Source organism: Cupressus sempervirens, chromosome 2 (assembly GCF_028749045.1).
Source record: "Cupressus sempervirens isolate cs-2001-9-10 chromosome 2, ASM2874904v1, whole genome shotgun sequence".
Lineage (NCBI taxonomy): Eukaryota > Viridiplantae > Streptophyta > Pinopsida > Cupressales > Cupressaceae > Cupressus > Cupressus sempervirens.
In genome coordinates, this window is record NC_143119.1 from 472,973,159 (window position 1) to 472,986,609 (window position 13,451).

At 35.5% G+C, this 13,451-nt stretch overlaps 1 long non-coding RNA gene across 1 annotated transcript; it reads right to left on the bottom strand.

The window, feature by feature from the left end:
• Positions 1-895: 895 nt before the first annotated feature.
• LOC149573088 (uncharacterized) lies at positions 896-8,811 on the bottom strand. The gene is made up of 2 exons (XR_016360034.1): positions 8,509-8,811; positions 896-1,544 (listed from the first exon to the last, which is right to left on the bottom strand). It is a non-coding gene; the product is annotated as an uncharacterized LOC149573088 (long non-coding RNA).
• Between the last annotated feature and the right edge of the window lie 4,640 nt (positions 8,812-13,451).

Below are 13,451 nucleotides of genomic sequence, written 5' to 3' on the forward strand. Positions count from 1 at the left end.
GTCTTGAAACTGCACACTTCAAAGGCTTGTTTAATGTTGGCTGAAAAAGGTGCTGTAAAGGAGAACCAAGAAATGCTCCTTACGATATCAAATCTATTGATTGATTGGAATCTGTCCTCTCACAATTGTTGTTGATTGAGCATATTTCCACTGTCAAGTATTGTTTTCCTAACACATATCTCATTCCTTCACCTCCTACATCTTTTCAGTCCACAACTGTACAGGTTTCCTGAAAAACAATTCAATCTCATGAATCTTCCATTGCATTATAAAACAGGGTTTTGATAAATACGGAATATGTGTATGTTAGCAGTGATGCATACTACACCATGATTTCATTGATTCAGCGGCACATTATATATCTCCAAGCATTAAAAAAGAGCCCTTTTCAAAGAAAATAAAAGTAAAACTTGATTTCTCCTTACCGTTGCAAGTTAGACACCATGCATCTTGTTAGCAACAACTGGCAATTGTCAGTCTTTCATATACAAGGCTTTCGAAATCCCATGTTGTCATCCATGAAAGAAAAAAGTATAATAAAGGTTTATAATTTCACAATTAATAGTGTCATAATATGCTTGAATCATAAGGGATATTTCTAAAATATGGTCCTTGCACCTCAATTCCTAATGCTTGAGAACTTTCAGTTGAGTTTGATTTGATGTCTCTATGCCTCAACATGAGCTAGTTGTGCTTCCATTACAACATAGCTCGCCCCCAAGTTTCAGAAATTCCCAAAAAGCTTACGTTTCCTCCAAACAGACAACTTCATATATGCCGAAGTAAGAGATGAGAAGGCTAGATACCTCTCTAAATGTACACCTTGTATAAACTCTTTAAGTGATGACCCTCGTGTCTCCATTTCCAAACTAATAGCTTCAATCAAAACAATAAATGCAAAAATTATAATTAATTACATATGTAGTTATTTCAAGAATTTATAAATTCCACTGCATGCCCAGGCTGCAGAACTTGAGTAATAGCAGGTTTACTAAGCAGCAGATAGTAAAAGTTCAGATGATAATGTTGATTCTGCACGTCAATTCCTAGGGAAAATTAGGTCAAGATGAATACAAATCAATTGAGCACCATATAGAGTTGGACAATGTTTGCCAATGCCTTCAGAAATATTGACAGCAAGCAATCTAGCATTGCAACTTACTATCCATCCAGTTGATGATAATGTCTGCAACATCATCCCGCCCTGGCTCAAACAGCAAGTCATGCAGGAAACCCTCATAAAGATTAATTGATTAATGTTTTGAAGCTGCTTTCCTGTACAGCTCCAGAGATGCATATGGATCTGTTACCCTATCAGCCATTTCATGGAGCACTAAAAATGGAACTGTTATCTTTTTCAAGTTACACTATAGGGAAGAGGTGATGTCGGAACTCGTGCAGATCCTTATCGGTCCAGTGTATACTAATGGATCAGAGTACTTGGCAACAAGTGCTGCAGGATCCCTAGACACTGGTATTCCCCTCTTATTTGCACCACTGAACTGGAACTTTGGTAAAATAAGAGAGAAGACTGGAGCTAATGCCTGGATCATCAATGAGACAATAACAATTAGTATTGAGACTTTAACAAACCAAAGTTTATTGCGGAGTATCTGTCTTGTAATAGTTGTACTTAAAATAAAATCTAGTTTCTATTTGTTGTGAAAAATCCTTTGTTATTAGATAAATATTGAATGTGAATATGTTGAAAGGAAAACACTACTCCACAAACTCTCTAAGTTAATGCCGGCAACAGAAATTATATAGAATAGTGAATGCATGGGCATTCAAAGCCATCAGAAAACTACGACAAACTATCTCTGAAATTTTTTCCAGTAGAATGACTCAAAACTGTTTGTATCCAAACTTTAATTGTGCTACCTTTAGAGACGTTCTCTACATTCCCATCAATCAAGAATATTTCAATGCCAAAAATACTGACACTTTATATTAGAAATCGGTTCTTTGAGTCATTTTTGTTAGCTATGCTGAAAATGCAGATCGCTTTCTGATTTTTGCAATAGTTAGTGTGCACCTCATGGCCTTGGTTATTGATGATAATATTGATTTTGTTTTGTATTCTTGCAGATTTCCACTTGGGGGTACGCGACTACAGAGGTGTTGTTGAGCACGTTCCACAATCCAACACCTGTTGAGGACTGACCGGTTGGCTGCATTTTTGGTGAGTTAGCAACTAGACTAAACAAACCACATGTTGATACATATTGGGCTTTAGTGAATGCAATTATTATGGTTATAAATTAAGAATTTACATCGTATAGTATTTGAATATACTAGGTCATAATTGTTTTTGCATTGTAGACCAGTACTATTTTTTTCCCCTTTTGAAATTTTGTTTGTATTTGGTAACTATAAAAATGGTTAAAATACTTGTGTTTCTTTATACAATATAGGCTTTATTTTAGATACAACTATAACATGAGTCATATAACTATAAAGAAGGTTTCATATTTTGGATCATGACTAAAGAAAAACTACCTATGATTCTCGTTACTCTTATAATCATCAAGAATGCTCAAACTTCAATGCTGGTTACAAAGCCTCTTTGCCCTACTTATGGCTACAACAGTTCAGGCCTTCTATTTCACTATGCTACGGTTTCTTGGATTTTATTATTGTACTAGTGTTCTCATTGATCTCCTCTTTCTTAGACTCTGTTTATGCCCTAACTGTACTCATCAATTGACAAATGCTTTCTAAACTAGGAATAATGTACATGTATTACACCTTCCTTCAAACTATTCAATTCTCAGCATTTAGTATTTTAAGGCACGCACAACAACAACATAGAGCTACATGGAGCATTCAAAGTAATGTTGTTGAATTTGTTTTTTTCCTTGTCAGGCTCCCACCATATCATGGACAAACTGAAATCACCACCAACCAGCAAAACCAGTGAACCAGGTCATAGATGTAAAAAATTATGAACCCGTTAATAGAAATATGCTACAATTAACAATCAATAGAGTCTTTGAGGACAGTAAGATGTCTAGGCTAAAATATTTGCATACAACGTGGGTGATTGCCTTTTTGACTCCTTCCAGATCTTGTTCCATATGTGATACACTTCCACGGAACTACGCAATGGAACCATTGACTATTTTGTACATTGACTCAATAACAATGATCCCGAGGCTTTGCTTTCCTACAATAATGAGCTAACCCCATAAGCATTGCATGAATTGCACAACGTTGCTAATGTTGAGAAGCATAGTTTGCAGAGTCTCCGAGTACTCTCAGAGTTGCCGAGTACTCTCAAGATTTTTTACTAGACGAGTACTCTCAAGTTTAACTCTCGTGTATTTATAGATGTTAAAAAAATGTAGGTAAAAATATTGATGCAGGGAAAACATTGGATTAGATGCATTTTTCACATCATTTTAGTGCTATAAAACATTATATTTTCTCTATTGAAATGTCAATTACTAATTTAATACATTTTATAATTGTATTCTACAAAAAGAATATATGTTTCTTTAAGAGATTCTAAATTTTAGTACTTTCTGAGTTGCCGAGTTTTCCCTGAGTTTTTGTTGAGTATATGTCGAGTTTTTTCTGAGCTGAAAATTTTGGGCTTGCCGAGTACTCTCCGAGTCCAAGTCTACAAACTATGTTGAGAAGTACATATGGCAAATGCGGTTGTCAGCAGTTCCTAGGCCGAATTGTAATGAGTACGGCCTTTGGGGGGACTTGTTTTGTATTAAGAGCTTCTCCAAATGGCTAAATGTACAAATATGCATTTAGTTGTCCACAAAAAAATCAAAGTACTTACACTTTAACGAGGATTAACAAAGAAATGGATATTCAATTTTGTTCCATGATGAAAAGCCTCTCCATGGACATTTTGAACTACTTATCTATCCCAACCAAAGGCTTGTTTGTCTATGAATTCTAAGATTCCTCACACACCTACTAATATTTTTGAACAACCTACCTCCCAACTACCAAAGTTTAGCTTGTGAAAGAATGCATTTTCAATATCAGCTTGTGCTAACAGTCTTTTTAATGCAATTTTCACTTTGACAAATAATGAGTACGATGGTCATAGTCTTAGATGATACATGGCACTATCATTTTGCAATTTCATTTTGCATGGAGACAAGATAGCACTGGAGTGCAAAGAAACATGTATTAAATGTGATCTCAACGTAAGTTGTGGCATTGCAAATTGGGAAACATTCATTGCAAAGGTCAGAGACCCATGCGAATAAAGCAAGGAGCTGATTTTTGTTTTGAATGGCTTTCCTATGCCTTGCAAGTGAAGATAAAAATCTGGTTAGCAACTACTGTCACGTGTATTCAAGAACATTGCAAATGCATAGAACCAACCAAAAATTTCAATATCATGTGCCACAAGGCCAATAATATGTATACTCACTATAGTGCACATGGGGTAGACCTTAGAGTGGTCAATGAGTTTAATACTTGACAATTGTCAACAATATTGGTTAATGCAATCCCAAAAGTTAACGCATGTGGTATTAAACGAATTACTCATGCTAGAAGGTCCATAGTCCATACACGCTAAACCTTCTATTCCATCAATAAAACTATTCAATAAAGTCTTTGACATCAAACGTAACATGCAGTCAAATGTCTCTAGGCTATCGCCCATAACCTTGAACAAAATTTTACACCACTTGCTTCACAAAGTGAAACAACACATTCATGCAAGTACTAGAACCGGAAAAAAAATCAACAAAGAGACAACAAATAGCAATAGAATCTTACCTTGAAAAAATACAAGACATGCCAAAACACAAATGTGAAATTTGTTCACAACTTCATTTCAAAAAACATACGAGATGTACCAAACAAAATACAATCCATGCATGGTCATTTTTACTACCAAAAAGAAATGAGTTGTCAAGTGGTGAGATATGCAAGTTTTGTAAAAAGCAATTACAACAACACAAAAAAACATTCTACGCAACCCTAGAGTACATTGAGACAAAAAAGCCTCTACGATATATTGCTACACTTTTTGAACTTGAAGCAAGGCTAGTGTCATTGCAAATTACATTCGGATAAATTTGGCAATTAGGGCATAAAAGATCACAAGTCGGGCTAATATGAACAATTGAGACTTTGGGAACCAGTATGGATATCTTTCATGATGATGTTAATCTGTCTGTACCTATTATTGAAGATTCTTTTATGGGTGATATGGTACCTGATACTAACCTGGAGAATTTTCTCAAGAAAGAGGACCGAAAAATTGCTAAAGATGTGAAAAAATAGAAGGCGGGATCAAAGAAGAAATCTGATAAGGAAGGTTGCCCTTCAGTGCCATCTTCTAGAGTCTCCACTAGGAGGAAGAAAATGGAGAAGATCTCCCCTAAACTGAAGGTGGATGTTGGATCTTCAGGTAAAGCAGGAAGGAAAACCTTTAAGAATTTGAGGGAAATGGAGAGTCTGCAGAATATAGCAGATGGAAAGCAAGCTAATGTTCTGGAATTTACCCCAAAAAAAAAATGAAGATTATCTCATGGAATATAAGGGGGCTTAATAGTCTTCATAAGATGGAGGTGTTTAGAAATCTAGTTAGAGATCATAAATCTGATATTATAATCATTCAAGAGACTAAAATGAAGAAGGAAAAAGCAGAAAAGTTAAGGTTTTTCAAAAATTGTGAGGCGTTGGCTAGTAGTTCTGAAGGTGCTTCAGGGGGAACTCTGATTATGTGGAATCAAGCTGTTGTTTCTGGACAGCTTATTGATTCTAGAAAAAAATTTCCTTTAATTCCATGGGATAATATTTGTCAGCCTAAATGTGCAGGTGGACTTGGTATTAGGAAAATTAAGTGTATGAATAAAGCTTTGTTAGCTAAGCAAGGGTGGAGACTCTATGAAGAAGACAACGAATGGAGCACTATATGGAAGCACAAATATCTTAAAAATGCCTGCTCTCTCTCTGAGTATTTGAACCTTCCTGGGATTATTAACTCTTCGGTTATATGGAATGTTGTTCAAGGAGTAAAAGATACTCATCAAAGAGGTTGCAGATGGACATTAGGAAATGGCTGAATGGTGAAGTTTTGGGAGGACATCTGGATTCTGGATGTTCCGTTTAATTAGGTTTATTTTGATGCCTTTTCTATTGAAGTAAACAGACCTATGGGTGTTACATTTCAAACTATTTAGAGGACATTCTACATGACAAAGATCTAATGTCATGAAACATTATTTTTCTACAGGAAACCCATCTGAAAGCACCAATAATCGGAAATCCATTGCCAAAATAAAAAAATTTCGCAACATACCAACTCCATAGCATAATGACCTGCGTTCAACAAACGACCCATGTATTGAGTTTGACAGATTTCACTGCTGAAAATGTTGAGGCCATACTAATCCCATTCCTCCTAGATAACCAAAAAATTTATGTTTGCAATATCTATGCAAGACTAACTGTTACACTCTGCAAACACCATAACAATAATCAACAAAGTAATGACAACTATTCCCACACAAAGCCATGTCTATATTGCCGGGGAATTCAATATTGACATATCCTCAAAGTCAAGAAGTGTACAAGTGCTAAAAGAAACCATGCATTCATACAATATACAATTGTTGCAAGAACAAGCAGGCCCTTTTCCTACCACAATAACAGATCACTTTTGGACAAACAATTACTCATGTATACTAACAGTTCAAAGATTGGAGGCATACTGGACTGATCATGATATCCTTGTAACTCTTGTTCTCAATGTCCCCTACAAATCATAAGTATTAAGAAAAAGAAGATCAATAATGACAGTTTTTCAATACACACTTGATACTATGCACCTTACAAGAAGTTCTGATCCAAACAGCTTGTCCTTTTTGCAATATGAATGTTTCTAGATTTATTATTGCCGAAAAAAGAAATTATCTATGACATGTATGTTCCTTTAATAACACTATTGCTTTTCCTTTTCTGACTACTGCCTTCTTAGAGCTTTTCTATGCTTCTCTTAAGACTCCTTTCAAAAGCATTCTCATATTACAGAATCTGACAAAGAAAGAAAGAAAATTGTAGAGCTCTGCACAACATGAGTGCGAGTCAGGCTACATCATCTGAATTATTATCCTCCAAGGCATACTTTAAAGAAAACAACAAATAGTTAAGTGTCTACAACACATTACCAACCTCTAGTGAATTTCTATCACTATCTTAGTTGCTGCTGAAAACTTTTACTTTTTCCATGTTCTACTTAATCAATATACTAACATATTTCCTCTGCTCTATTGTAGCCAAATGAGAAACATTCAACACAAAAAACAACCTGCTGGCAGCCTGAAAACATAAAAAAGGAAAGCAAAACAAAGGTAAACCCACCAAAGCCCACATTCATGACTAACCAAATTTATATCCATACTAAGCACTTTATGTCAAACAGTTATGATGTTGTAACTAAACTATGCATTTTAAGCTCTCTTCTACTTGACTCATGATGACATTGCTACGTTTTACAGTCCTACATTCACAAGTGCTCCAAAACCACTCAATCAATGACACGTGATATCGATAATGCAATAGAATCCGCATCAAGATGGTAACCCATAATAATTATTCTCAGCAAATTCTATGGATTATATTTCTCTTCTCATCCTCCACCATTGTCTACCCTATGTAAAATCTAACTTCCACCCCCTCCACCATAGTGTCCACTAATCTAGAATCCAGCATTCATCCCCTGTCTTCATTTCACAGCTATAGCAAAATCAAGGCCACCAACTGCCAGGCACGTACAATGGAAAAAGATCATGTCATCAAACGGCAAGACATCCCAGTTATGGTACATACACCTAGATAATTGTATTCTCTATCGACTTCATTTCTTACACTTCTTTGCTTTTCATGAGATAGAGAACTAAATCTTGGAACCCTGCATAGTGAACCTACTAGTCCAGGTGCATCAAACAACTACATAGAGCGATGGTATTTTTTTAGAACATATTTCAGTTATGTTTAACATCTTCAAGGCTTCGGCATTCTATACAAATGTTATTGCTTTACCTGTTACTATTTTCCATGTGCAAAACAACTAAACAACAAAAGACCATGCACCACATCCCTCAGAGCAAAAAACCACACAAGCATTCAAAGAAAAGGTAATTACTTTTTCCTATCCTTTTCACAAGGGTCTATCCTAAAATCAATAAAATGTATTCTAACATGCTCTCTATGCCTCTGTTTTGCAGTTGCTGTAAGAATATAGATACAAATAGCCAGAAAAGTGTCGCTCCACAACATGTTGTGAAAGGCTAAGCCAATTCAGTTATACTTATCAATTCAGATATGTACCATATTCACCTAACTATATTTCTCTCTAGACAACAAACGGCCACGTGCAAAACTAACTACACCAGACACAGAGACCACCCATACAGAACAAAGGTATGTTTTGCACAAAATAAATTGACACTAGTAGCAGATTTTATTTTCCTTCAAATCATTGCTCCCTCTAACCGTAAGATAGCCACAAAATATATTAACTACCTCCATTTTCTGCAAACTCTTCAGACTCCCAACAATCTTAGAACTACTTTTTCTTTGACCAAAAAACAATCTACTTTCCTTTTCGACAACAGTTACCCAATTTTCTCTAGCCTGAAAATTGCCTGAAAATTGCCTTCTTTTCGGCTAGAATCTTCTTGCCATAAACATCATCATCAAACATTTGACTGGGCTTTAGCTCTTCCATTCACACACAATTACAATCTGCATCTCTGCACAACTTCTTATAGCTCCACAGAGATGGACTCTGTCACGAGATTGTATACCAAAGATATTATCATACATTATATAAAAGTTTACAGATATAACAAGAGAGAAAGAGACTAGTAACATCAGAATGCTCCGCAAGTGTAAGAAGTCACTTGATGCAATAGTGGACAGATTAGACGAGTTAATGTGATATCTTGGCCAAATTTTCTTTGCTTGATGTTGAGATTTGACTAGAGAATGGATGCACATGCAAAGTTTGCGACACAGAACAATTTATAGAACTAGAAAATGAAGATTAGTTTGTATCTAAAAAGGATTACTATTTCAATCAACCTTAACCAAAAAGAATGTGCATTTCATTGAAGATCTGATTTTTAACAACTTAGCCTGTTATATTGTCCGCAATGAAGAAAATACTGGTTCGTGAATTCATATCAATCTGAAACAGCTATCTCACTTTCAAAAACAAAACGGAAAACTCATTAAAATTCATGTGGATCAAAATCCCTCCAAAATTATACATTTATAAACTCAGAATCTTATTGAATCGACTTTCTTTTTATCATTACTTTCACACGCAAGGGGTAAATATAGAAAGAAATGTATGTGTAATACCCTTAGAATTCAAACCCCTTTCTTATTGCCATGTGATTGCTGATGTTAAGTTATTTTATTCAAACAAATAGGGTAGAAGGAAGAGTGAAGTGTATAACCCAGGGTTGGGACTTATGTAATTCATACGCCTTCCACCATGCACTTAGGTGCAGAAATCATGATAAGGCGCAAAACGTGAGAAAATGAGGCACACCTAAATACTAGCAAGGAACTTGTTGGTTCCCAAAACCACTTATTGGAATCCTATGAGTGTTGCCAACTCAATGTTGCGATTCTAGAGGGTTGAAGGCCAACTTGAAAGGACTGATCAATTTGATCTGAATCTCCTACACTTTTGGCTCCGTAAAGCCAAGGCTGATATACCTGATCCTGAACCAATCACTAAAGTCCAAGGATGAATAGCTGATGGTCTGATTATAAATGCAAAAAAGTCCTTTGAATGGCAAGAGATTGAGGAAACTTTTACCTTGCACTATTTGAGTAAACTAGCAAAATGTGCTTAAATTAAATTGACTTCACAACTTCAATAATGACTTCACGATGTAAGTATTTGAAACTAGATTATTTTGAATTGAAAACAACAATGAATATAATTTATGAAAGTAAGAACGTTATAAAATGAGAATGCTTCCAAATTATGATAATGAATGAATATACTAATTCTATCAAAGGAAAGAAAAACATAATCGCCATTATCCTAATTATGATTCAATATAATATAAATAATATATGAACCAATGCCTAAATTAAAAGGGTGATAAAGTCAAAATATTATTTTTTAATGTACAATCTTATAAAATTATATGCAATTATTCCACAAACAAATTTATTATCACTATGCAATAGATTAGATAAATATACAAACTTAAATAAGTCCAACTTGAAATTCAACTCCTAAGGTAGGGAGACAAACCGGACATAGATAAGGAAACAACTATGTATTCTACTATATCTATGATATTGAAATTTAAGATGTTGTACATGAACTTATCACAATCTAATATTTAAATTGCCCACAGAATTGTAAATGATTATAAAGAACAAAACTTGCTAGTATTCTGATTTAAATTGCATGCATGTTGTTACCCATGAATAGTCCACATATATTGTTGGTTCATGGTCATAGTTTATAAATGCTAAACAAGAGTCGTGCATCATAGAGATTTTGTTGTCAATATTAACCTTCTCAATTTTCTTGTCTCAAAGGTCCTTTAGTTGAATAGACCCGTGAACTTGAACATTGAACACCTTGTTCAGTGTTCAAGGTTCAATGTTCACCGAGTGCCTTAGTCATTTAAAGAAGTTAGTCATGTTCAAACACTAATACTCGTCATCAGAATGAACATGAACCTTGAACACTTTGTTCATTTGTTCAAAGTTCAAATTAACAAGTGTGTCTTCGTTACGGGTCAAATCATGAGATTAGTTTCCAATATTTCATGACCTTTGAACTTGAACATTGAACTACCTCATAGTTCAAGCATTCGTGTTCACCCAGTCATAAAGACGTATGCTTTCGATGCCATGTGTCTTTCAAACAACTCAACAATAGCACAAGTTTCTAAATCTACGGAAAAGATTTGCATTAATGAAGAGTTAAGGGCAATAATGAAAAGGTATATGGCAGCACATGTGAAGTTCGGGTGAACTAGTAATGATCGTAACTCTTGTCTTGTCATCAGTCGTGTCATTCGTATATATCATTTAAGTCTAGGCTTCACATTTTAAAAGCAACTTGCCTTGTTTCCATTCCCTGTTATTTCCACTTTTGGGTAAATGGTTTGTCTCATCTAAGTGTATGCAGAGATAGTTTGAGCTTTATCTCCAACAAATATGCATATGCTAAGCCTAGTGGTCCCTAGTCTTTCACTTTCAAGGTGTCTTTTCCTTCTACATTTCTTTAAGTTTTCACTTTCATTCTGTATCATTCTTTTCCATTTGCTTCCTGTCATGGCTTCCCCTTTTCATCTAGAACTCCCTAACAAGATTAGAGAGTTGGTAATAAGTAGTGTCTCCCTTGACATAGAAGACACCTTCCTCACCAATGAAGATATGAATAAACTACTATCTAGGTTCACAAATCTGCCACCCAACTCCATATCCCAAAAAGTTGTAGATAGTGGTCTATTGCAAGTGTTTGCATTCTCAGAGGCTTTCCCTTGCCCTAAATTAGTCCTAGCCTATAGGGTTAGATATGATGCTACTAAGAAATGCATTACTGCTTTCAATGGTGAGATCTTGGTATATGTGAGTAGAATTGCAGTTATAGGTGCCCTGAGAATTCCTCTGCGGGAAGTGTATGAAGATTGTGTAGGATTTGAGCAAAAGCGAACAACAAATCCACGAAGCCCAAGAAAATCTGCATGCAGAAAACCTATCACAGAGAAGAAAAAGACAAGAAGAGGCAAGGGTTTGATCTGAAAAACTCAGACGAAGAAAATATTATTCAACGGATCTTCATAATGAAAAATACAAAGAGATCAATCCTTATAAAGGAGATTGAAACCCGAAAAGGGTAACCTAAAGCCTAAAAAAGCTAGGTTGCACAATAATTAATAAAATATTAATTATATGCACCTACAAGATAGCTTAAGCAAACTAGAGTAATAGGCAACTTAATTAATTAAATCAAAGAGATTTATTAATAAGTGCAAACAAATAATTACTCTAACAAACTGGACTATCAATTCCTCCTATGCTCAATTTTCCACGAATGTCACGGAGTTGAGCAACAATATTGCTAAGAGTTGGCTCTTTAAGTCTAAAAGGAGGGCTTCCCATCTTGCAAAACCTTTGACTAGAGAGCATATGATTCCCGAGATTAAGGACATTATTACATTGCTAAATAGGGTAAAGGGAAATGCAAATGCCTTCTATTGGGAAAGATGGATGTATTTCTTTGTCTAGACTATTCTGAGGAAGATAAATACATTGATTGGGTGGATATAATAGTGACTAGGTTGTAGGAAGAACTTTCCTAGTACTCTGAAACCACTTGTTTTTACATGACCTCCTCCTTGTTCTACATCCTAGCTTGTTGCAAAGAGTGGAAGGGCCTTCCACATTCAGATTGGAACCCAAGTATGCCCATTATGAATATTACCCACCCTTGTAGAAGAACAGAAACCCTAATGGATTCAAGATAGTCTAGGACACATTTTTAGCCAAATTGGTGTTCGAGTTACAAGGGAAAGAAAACATGAGATTGACAGAAGAGGCCACTCAGTCGATTTATATTTATGGTAGTTACTTCACCCAATTTCCTTAGTTCACATATCTCTAAATTAGAGGTTATGAAGGTAAACCACGAAGGCTTCCCCGATATTTCATTGACCATATGGTGCTAATTGAGGTGTGCAGACAGTTGGTGGAAATCAAAAAATGTTGTAAAGAAAGGAAAGTTTCAGGAGATAACTTCCCTGTTGAGTTGGGACATTACAAATGTAAAACCATCCAAGATGCTCTCAAACTCAAAACAAAGATCAAACCCCTAAACTTACTTACCTACGCACCTAGACCAAATTTTGATAGCCAGGAATTTGCCATGAAGTATCCTGAAATTGCTTCTTTTGACACATATGTACCCCATTCAGAGGATTTTTGGGTCAATTGCCAAACTAACTTTGAAGTCAAGAAAAAGCTTTGGTCTAGGTTAACTCTATCCCAAATTAAGGATTTCAATCTTCCATTTGATATCTCAAGGGTGACCGAGGAGAAGGGAAGACCCTGTCTATATTGAGAAAGTTGAGGACTATCCCTTACCAGAAATTGATTGGTCAGTACTAGAGGAAGATGATTTACGCACGAGAACTGCACCTATTTTAGCATAAACAAAGCAATGACTCACAAGCAAAAGGAATTTAAGAATAGGAGCTTGTAAAAGATTCAAGCTTGTTCAAGTTCACCTTTGGTTTTTTCTAGTTCTAATAAAATTGTTACTTCACCCACTGTCGGTAAGTCAAAGCTTAGTGTTGAACCTGAACATCCCATTCAAGGTTCAGTTCACCTCTCCTTGTCTATCAAGTGGACGCATTCTTGCAACCGAAGGAAGCAAGAATAGTCGAAGAAATTGAGCATGTCTCATGATGAACTTGCAGCTA